Raw genomic sequence first — 10,234 nt, forward strand, 5'->3', positions numbered from 1 at the left:
TTACCCATCCTCTGCTTGGTAAACAGCTATGGCTTGGTCCTCTGTTGTTGTTTTTCCAGACAGGGTTTCTCTCTGTAGCCCTGGCTGTCCTGGAACTCACTCTGTAAACCAGGTTGGCCTTGAACGCAGAGATCCACCTTCCTCTGCTTCCTGAGTGCTGGGATTAAAGTACTGCTGCCCAGCGACTCATTTATTTATTTGGCTTTTAAGAGAAGTTTTATTTACTCATAAATTTATCTGTATGTGTGGATGTCTAAATGTGTAGGATGTGCACAAAGCCAGAGGAGGCCAGAGAGGTTATTGGACATTTGTACAGATGGAGGTACTAGAAAATGAGCGTAAATCCTCTGAAAGAACATTCTACACTCAGAGAGCCATCTCTCCAACTCCACTGTTTTGGTTTTTTGTTTGTTTTGTCTTCTTGATGCAGTTTTACTGTGTGTGCCTGGCCAGCCTAAAACCTGATGTACAGACCAGGCTATGACAGTTAGGACTCCCAAGTGCTGGAATTACAGGCATGTGGTGTCATATCCCACTCCTAGTCCCCACTTCTCTCTCTCCTTCCCTCCTACCTTCCCCACCCCTGTGTATGTGTGTGTGTATATGTCTATGTGTATGTGTGTGTGTGAGTATGTGTGTGTGTGTGAGTGTGTGTGTGTGTGTGTAAAGTCCGAGGAGAGGACAGATCTCAAGTAGCTTCTCTCCTGTTCCTCTGAGAGATCCAGAAATTGAATTGCTGCCATCAGAGCTGCCCACACACACACACACACACACACACACACACACACACACACCCTGAGCCATCTTTCTGTCCTTCCCTCTCCTTTTTTGTTAGTGTTGATGTTTGATTTTTTACTTTTATTTTGACAGAAAGTCTTACTAAGTTGCTCAGGCTCAAGATGAACCAGCTCTGTAGCCAAACAGGCCTAGAACTTGAGATCCTCCTGCCTCAGCCTCAGCTGAGGTTACAGGCAGGCACCAGTAGCCCATGATCCAGAAATATTTTATATATTAAATATTTCTATTGCTCTATTCTTTTTCCTTTATATACTGAGCATTAAATAGCTGTTGGGCACTTAGTTAGGTAGGTAGTTAGGTAGTTAGTTAGTTTGACAAGGATGCCGTTTTTTAAAATCACAGAATACGATTCCTAAATATGATCCATACCATAATTTAATTTTTCTAAATTATAAGTGATCCCTGATGAAAAATCCTCAAACTGTGGTACCCATTTATGATCCCTCCTCCAGGAATAATTTCTAAAGTCAGAATTTGTATAGCTAATGATGGCTTGTTCCTTTTCTGAGTTTGTGTCTTTAAAGGTTGTATGGATTGCCGCTCCCACCATCAATAGCGCTGAAGGCGCCTTCCCTGACAATGGGTATTACTAACTTTTAGAACTGTGCTGGGGCCAGGTTACCACGCCACACCTCTAATCCCAGCCCTTGAGAAGCAGAGGCAAGCAGGTCTCTGTGAGTTCAAATACAACCTGCTCTACATAGAGAGTTCCAGGTCAGCCGGCCTATATAGTGAGATCCTGTCTCCAAAACAAAAACAGCAAATAAAGTAAAGTAAAATAAAGACTCCTATGCCAAACTCAGGCTTACCCACACACTGTGCACACATGGCACATACATATCTGCACATACACAAATACACATACACACATTTACATTCACATGTCAGCAAAGCCAAAAAGAAGCATTCATTGTTGATTGCTCTGGAATTCAGTAGTATTTGCAGGCATTATTTCATGTTCACATCCTACTTAAAGCTGTATACGTTGTCTGTTTGGTAGACTGGCCTCTCAAGTAGACGGGGGAAATTTTTGACTCCCAAAACTTAAATTTTTACCCAAGTCAGTAAAGCAGAGGTCTAAGGCCTGCCTGTTCTTCACCCAGCGATGGTGGCCTTTCCCCTACACCACTCTGCCCCCTGCTGGAGAACACTGGAGCTCATGAAGCAACCGAATTCCACAAAGCCGTTCCCCTAGACTTTTCTGGGTATTTGTGGGAGATTGTTGCAGAACGTTTGATCACCCTGTTAACCTCCAGATTGTGTTGTTTGCTGGAAAAACATGTTTCTAGTTGTGTGTGCCTCAGCCCTCATCACACATCTTTAATCCCAAACAACGAAGGTAAAATTAGTTTGTAGAAAGAAGCACTCATGTTTCAAAGTGAAGTCTGAGTGGCAGAAAATCAGAGAAGATTTTACAGAATAGCACACGCCCAACTCTCTGGAGAAGAGAGGAAAGGGAAGCTACTTAAGAGAGACAGGGCAGAGAAAAAGGGAGAAGGCAGTTTTACTGAGACAGTGGTACAGAGACAGTTTGCAGAGAGAGAACAAGCTAGACATAGGTGAAGACAGAATGAGCCAGAGAATGAGAAGGAACCAGAAGATTAGAACAGATTGCCAAAGTTCGTATGAGGCCAAGCAGAGCAATTCAGAAGAGGCAGAGAGAGAGAGAGAGAGAGAGAGAGAGAGAGAGGCCAGATTGAATCAGTCAGCTTGGAGAAGGGTTTTGAGCAGAACAGCTGAGTTGAACCAGCCAGTCAGAGCTCATAAAGAGTTAGAAAGAGCCTCACGGTGGTGGCAGAGGCAGGCGGATTTCTGAGTTCGAGGCCAGCCTGGTCTACAAAGTGAGTTCCAGGACAGCCAGGGCTAAACAGAGAAACCCTGTCTCAGGACAAAAAAAAAAAAAAAATAGAAAGAGTGAAATTATTCAGCAGCAAATCCCAGAGGCTGAAAATATTCTAGGCCTAGATAGGACTGTACGGAAGCTAGAAGTGTCTAGGGCTTGGCTTAGGGTAGCAGACTGAGGTAGTAAGCCGCAGAGATGACAATTATAACAGGCCATTAAAAAATCACTTTTATAGTAGCTAGAGGACATTGGTTCAGCCATATGACACTGGGACTTTTAAAAAGTTAGAACAGCTCCAGGTGCTCTGGAATATCAGCACTCAGCAATAAAAGCATGGGAACTCAGGGGTTTGAGGCCAGCCTGGGCTAGATTCTGGGTTTAATATAGAAACACTCACAATTTAAAAAGGTGTCAGAAGTTTGGTTGGTTGGCTGAAGAGTCTATCAAAAGGTGGCCTCCTGAAAAGGAGTTGAAGATGCCGGATATTTTTTGGCTTAGTGTTGATGGAGGGATTTTTTTTTTCGGGCTCCGGGAAATGGCAGTTTTAGAGTGGGGACGCTGTGTAAAACATAATCCTTCATAATGAGAAGGCCCAGAAGCTATGCCCTTCATGAATCCAATAAGACGCAAACTGGTGAGATGAGGCACCAGCACACTTTGCAGAGTTTTGTTGTTGTCCTTTTCCTTGTGCCAGACCTTAGGGTTGGAGATGCTGCCGCTCAATTGGATGAATTAAATGCAGTGGGTTTAATTGGGCCCCAAGGTAGCAGAGGCCAGGTGGCAGCACTGAATTGCCAGAGGCAAGGTGATCTTAAGTAGTTATTATAACGGAAAAAGGATATGAAGAGTCCCATGTAAATACTCATCAGAAGGTGACTTCAGCTGAGGAGGGGTTCCATAACCAAGTGGATAAGATGACCCGTTCTGTGGACAGTCAGTAAGATTCACCCAGGCCTCAGGCCTCTGGGTGAAGCAGGACGAGGGAAGTTTGACTGTGCACAGGCTGTGAGAAGCCGCAGGACCCTGCTCCAGGGGTGGGGAAGTCTAGTCTGAGGTCCCCTCAGACCTGTCAGAATTGTCTCAGGGTCCCTGGGCCTGCGCAGAGGCCTAGGACAATAGGTTCTCAGGCTCTCAGACAAACCTAGATGCTGCTGTATGTCTCGGGAGAGCTGAGAAAGGAGCGTGGGGATGTGTCCGGAGCCTAGTGTCTGGGAGGATGCAGCAAACTTCCTTTCATCCCTTGAAGATTAATCTCCTGGATCTCTGGGGTTTAAACCGAGCTCGACCAGAAAACAGGCTGCCTTTCACAGTCCCACACCCAGCCATCCCTGAACAAGGTGGCCATGGTGGCCGAGATGGAGGTTATGCTTGGGCTCAGCAACACGGACTTCCACTCACCAAGGCTGACCTGGCTACAGCTGCTGCTGAACACCAGATCTGCCAATAGCAGAGACCAACACTGAGCCCCAGATATGGCACCAGGTGACCAGCCAGCAACCTGGTGGCAGTTTGCCTACATCCGACCGCTTCCTCCAAGGAAAGGACAACATTTTGTTCTTACTGGAGTAGATACTTATTTTGGTTTTGGGTCTGCCTTTCCTGCACAAAATGTTTCTGCCAAAACCACCATCCATGGACTTACAGAATGCCTTATCTACCAGCATGGTATTCCACACAGTATTGCTTCTGACCAATGAATCATGTCACTGCCAGAGAAGTGCGACAGTGGGCCCACAATCATGGAACCATGTTCCTCACTATCCTGAAGCAGCTGGCCTGATAGAAAGATGGAGTGGTCTTTTGAAGACAGTTACAGTGCCAATTAGGTAGCAGGAACCTGGAGGGCTGTGACAGAATTCTCCAAAAGGCAGAATATGCTTTGAATCAAAGTCCAATATATGGTACAGTTCCTCCCATAGTTAGAATCCATAGGTCCAGGAATCAAGGGGTGGAAAGGGAATAGCTCCACTCACTGTCATCCTAGTGACCCACTAGGAGAGTTCTTGCTACCTGTTCCTGCAACCTTGAGTTCTGCAGGCCTACAAGTTTTAGTTCCAGAGGGAGTAGTGCTCCTGCCAGGAGCCACAACAAACATTTTGTTGAAGTGGAAGCTCAGACTTCCCCCTGGTCATTTTGGGCTTCTAATGCCCTTAAACCAACAGGCTAAAAAAGGAATAACAGTGTTAGGAGGGGTGATAGATCCAGATTACCATGGGGAAATTAGATTACCTCTTCACAATGGAGGTAGGCAGGATGATGTCTGGAATGTAGGAGATCCCTTAGGGCGCCTTTTAGTACTACCATGTCCTGTGATTAAAGTCAATGGGAAACTACAACAGCCTAATCCAAGCAGGATGACAAAGGACACAGACCCATCAGAAATAAAGGTATGGGTCACTCCTCCAGGAAAAGAGCCAAGACCTGCTGAGGTGCTTGCAGATGGTAAAGGAAATACAGAATAGGTAGTTATAAATACCATCTAAGGCCATGAGACCAGTTGCAAAAACAAGGATTATAAGTGACATGAGTGCTTCTGTTTTATTTTGTTACGAAAAGGATGTTTCCCAAGGGACATTGACCTATCATAAATTTACAATGTGTTTTCAGTTATATGTGGGATAGTTCTGTCTGTCATGTTAGGAGTATTTGTGACCTGGTTATTGTTTCCATTTGGACATGAAATATGATTTGTTTCAACTTGACAAGGGTTGGATTGTGATGGTTATTTCCAGTTGTCAACTCAACTGTATCTGGTATGAACTACAATCCAGAAATGGAGGACATACCTGTGATCTAGATCTTGAGGAAGGAAAACACAAACTTTTGATCCAGACTTTGAGGCCTAGTGGCCATGAAAAGCTTATGCCCAGGCAAATTGGTATACCCATTTAATCCAGGAGATAGAAGCAGGCAGATCTCCGAGTTCAAGGCTAGCCTGGGACAGAGCAAGTTCCAAGTGAAGCACAGTTTAAGTTCAGATTGGTGTTGCCCACTTTTAATCTAGACCATACCTTCTGGAAGAAGGAAGGCTTTGTTCTTTGCCTGCTTGCACTTATTTGCCAGCATATGTGTTGGAACCTACTTCTACAGGAATCCAGCTTCTACCGAAGACCAGGTGAAACACGCAGGGATTGAGCAACTACTAGATTCTTGGATTTCCCATTCACAGCTGCCCACTGTTGAGTTAGTTGGACTGCAGACTGTAAGTCATTCCAATAATTTTCCTTAATACAAAGAGAGACATCCCATAGGTTCTGTGACTCTAGAGAATGCTGACTAAGACATCTGTGAATTCAAGGCCAGCCCTGATCTACAAATCAAGTTCCAGAACAGCCAGGGCTGTTACGCAAAGAAACCGTGTCTCAGGGAGGAGGAGGAAGAAGAGGAAGAGAGAGGAAGAAGGGTGCTCGGTACTGAGTGGAATCTCAGGCAGTTGAGAAGCTTCTGTGTGGAAGAAGACATCATCACATAGGCAAAGTGGCAGGCTGCGGCGTGGGAAGAGATCGCTACTGACTACACATCTGACAGGGACTTAATATCTAAACTATATAAAGGACTAAACAAACAAACAAAAACAGAACATCAAGAAAACAGACTGCTGGCGGTGGAGCCATGTGCCTTTAATCCTTAGTTCTTGCTGATCTCTGTAGCTGGTCTTTTGCTACTTTGTGGGTTCTTCTTTCTTCCACCTTCTCCATCCCTTTTCCTCCCTTTCAACCCCCTAACACTAGATAAGAAAGAAAAAGATAGGGCTGGAGAGATGACTCAGTGGTTAAGAGCACTGACTGCTCTTCCAGAGGTCCTGAGTTCAAATCCCAGCAACCACATGGTGGCTCACAACCATCTGTAATGAGATCTGATGCCACCTTCTGGTGTGTCTGAAGATAGATACAGTTTACTTATATAAAATAAATAAGCCTTCTTTAAAAAAAATTGGAACAGAACTAATCAGGAACTTCTCAAAAGACGTACACAAATGGCAGAGAAATTCTTAAAAAGAAGTGTTTAATATCCTCAGCCATCCAAGAAACTAAAATTAAAATGACCTTTGAGGTTTTAATCTTACATCTGTCAGAATGGCCATGATCAATAAAACAAATGAGAGCTTTTGCTGGTGAGGACGCCATTTTTTCATTGTTGGTAGGAGTGTGAACTTGTATAGCTACTACGGAAACCAGTGTGGTGGTTTCTCAGGAAGCTGGGAATATAGATCTACCTCTGGATCCAGCTATGCCACTCTTGAGCAAATTCCCAAACGACTGTACATCCCTCAACGGAGACACTGATGAGAATTTGTTGTTGCTCTATTCATGACAGCCAGAAATTAGAAACAGCCTAGAGATCCATCAACAGTTGACTGAATAAAGAAAATCTGGTACATTTACACAACGGGATATTATTCAGTTGTTAAAAATTATGAAACTTGCTGGATGTCGTGGTGGCGCATGCCTTTAATCCCAGCACTCGAGAGGCAGAGGCAGGCAGATTTCTGAGTTCGAGGCCAGCCTAGTCTACAAAGTGAGTTCCAGGACAGCCAGGGCTATACAGAGAAACCCTGTCTCGAAAAAGCAAAAAAAAAAAAAAAAAAGAAAATTATGAAATTCACAAGTGAATGATGGGGCTAGAAAGAAAAAAAAATCATCCGTGTAACATAACCCAGGCTCTGAATGACAAATGTGGACGATTTCTTTTTTATGTGGTGGGTAGCTTTTAAGCCTTCCTTATGAGTGTTAGAGTCCATGTAACCACAGGGGTTAGATACCTAATAAAGGACTTGGGGAGGGGGATTTTGCAAGGAAGGGAATATAGAGTGTGTTGTTATGGAGAGAGGGGGGAGACTGGAGTGGGAGGATTAAGTGGAGAGCAGGATGGTAGAGGAGGGACTCTAGGGAGGAACAACTGACATGCGGGCCATTAGAGGGCCCACATGGGATCCTGATACTGAGGCTTCCTAAATTTGTACATATATCTTAGAGTTTTAGAGTTTGTCTTAGAGTTTTATTGACGTGACCAAGGTAACTCTTTTGTTGTTGTTGCTTGTTTGTTTGTTTTGTTTTGTTTTGTTTTGTTTTGTTTTGTTTTTTCAGACAGGGTTTCTCTGTGTAGGCCTGGCTGTCCTGGAACTCACTCTGTAGACCAGACTGGCCTCGAAATCAGAGATTCACCTGCCTCTGACTCTCAAGTGCTGGGATTAAAGGCGTGCGCCACCACACCCAGCCCAAGGCAGCTCTTTTTTTTTTTTTTAAAGATTTATTTATTTTACTTATATGAATACACTGTAGCTGTCTTTAGACACACCAGAAGATGGTGCCAGATCCCATTACAAGATGGTTGTGAGCCACCATGGGGTTGCTGGGAATTGAACTCAGGACCTCTGGACGAGCAGTCAGTGCTCTTAACCTCTGAGCCATCTCTCCAGCCCCCAAGGCATCTCTTATAAAAGAAAACATTTAATTTGGGTCTGGTTTACAGCTTAAGAGGTATAGCCCATTTCCATCATGGTGGGAAGTGTGGCAGCATCCAGACAGACAGTGCTGGAGATAGTGCTGGAGAAGGAGCTGAGAATTCTACATCTTGATCTGCAAGAAGGAAACTGGATGTGTTTCATATTGGGTGTAACTTGAGCATTTAAGATCTCAAAACCCACACTGGTGAGATGGCTCAGTGGGTAAAGCACCCGACTGCTCTTCCGAAGGTCCAGAGTTCAAATCCCAGCAACCACATGGTGGCTCACAACCATCCGTAACGGGATCTGACTCCCTCTTCTGGAGTGTCTGAAGACAGCTACAGTGTACTAACATATAATCAATAAATAAATCTAAAAAAAAAAAAATCTCAAAACCCTGCCTTCACAGTGCCACACTTCCTTGAAACCCCACCAATCCCCATTCTGGAACTGTCCACCCCAGGAAGCCCCACCTCCCACCCCCTAAGAAACCCTATATAAAGTCTTCCTTCAGTTCACTGCTGCTTTTTACCCAAGCAGAGTAAACTTTTGGGGTCTTCCCTCCCAAATACATCTCTTGTGTGAGATTTGTTGTACAGTGTGATTTTGTGGAGTTCTTTGTCCCCTGATTGACAGGATACCTCCCAGAACAGAGGTGTAACACCTTCAACTGTGGCAACCTCCCCCTTGCTGAAGCACAGATGTAATACTTTTTAGAGAGAAACCTTCCCTTGCCAGGCCTCACCCCTGAGGAGCTCCAACCGCCAGTTCCATCCACAGAACACTCTAACCACTCTAATGGCTGGACCCAGCCAGCCCCCACCCTACAGAGTAAAAAAACTCAAGCTCTGGACTTGAAAACTTGCCCTGGAACGCTCCACCCTCACCCAAAAAAAAAATCCACATAAACCCTGCCTACTACTCAGTATCCAGCTGCCTCTCGCCTGAGCCTGAGTCTTCCTTCCCAGTAAATTTCTTGTGTGTGAGGGCTGGAGAGATGGCTCAGAGGTTAAGAGCACTGACTGCTTGTCCAGAGGTCCTGAGTTCAATTCCCAGCAACCCCATGGTGGCTCACAACCATCTTGTAATGGGATCTGGCACCATCTTCTGGTGTGTCTAAAGACAGCTACAGTGTATTCATATAAGTAAAATAAATAAATCTTGTATAGTGTGACTTTGTGATATTCCTCGGCTCTTGACTGCCAAGATACTCTCCCCTCAGTGCTATAACTTTTATACTGGGGGTAAAGAAATGGACCACTGCACCAAACTTAAAAATCAGATTTTTTTTTTTTTTGTAAACAAAAATAGATTGTCCAAGCATGCTCTGGATGAGTTCATGAAAAGCAATTGGAGTCCAGGAGCAACAAGATTGATGGTTCAGTGGATAAAGATGCTTGCCAGAGACTAAGCCAGATGACCTGGCTTTCAGTCCCTAGGATCCACATAATGAAAGGCAAAAACCAACTTCTAAAAGTTATCCTTGGATCTACACACACACACACACACACACACACACACACACAATTTGTTGAACCCTGAGCTACAGGAACCAGAAATAGTAACTCAGCTCATTTTAATAAAATCCCCACTGTTAGACCTAGTGGGGAAACCCCCACCCAATTCCCAATTCAGCGTGCACCCAAAAAAATCACGAAGGACCATCTTGATGTAAATGCATGAGGATGTTTAATTACGGAGCTACGGACCGACATGCATCCCACACAGAAAATAACGGATGTCGGCCACGAGGCTCGAAAGCTAGGGGGTTTTATGGGGTAAGGGGCTTAGGGGTGTGAAATTCAGCATAGCGACACACTATTGGCTTATTCAAACATTAACAGAAAGATTACATGTCAGCAAAAGGGCATCAGGACTTTTTTCCTGTGGGCTGGGGGCTTATCTTTGTTCACATAGCAATCAGTTGATGTATGACTTTATCCGGGGTCAAGGGGCAGTAGACAGAGGGGAGGTTCCGGCCAGGTGGTGTTGACCCAGACAAGATAGCCCTGCTTGTCCTTGCTTTTTTTCATTTTTACAGTCAAGCTGTTCTTAGGAATGTCTTAACAACAGCCCTGTCTGTTCTGCTTTGTTCTCGGGCCCCAGGCCACAGGCTCATAGACAACTCTTTTACATGAATCACAAGT

Source organism: Mus caroli, unplaced genomic scaffold, assembly GCF_978045245.1.
Source record: "Mus caroli unplaced genomic scaffold, Mus_caroli_1 scaffold_10, whole genome shotgun sequence".
Lineage (NCBI taxonomy): Eukaryota > Metazoa > Chordata > Mammalia > Rodentia > Muridae > Mus > Mus caroli.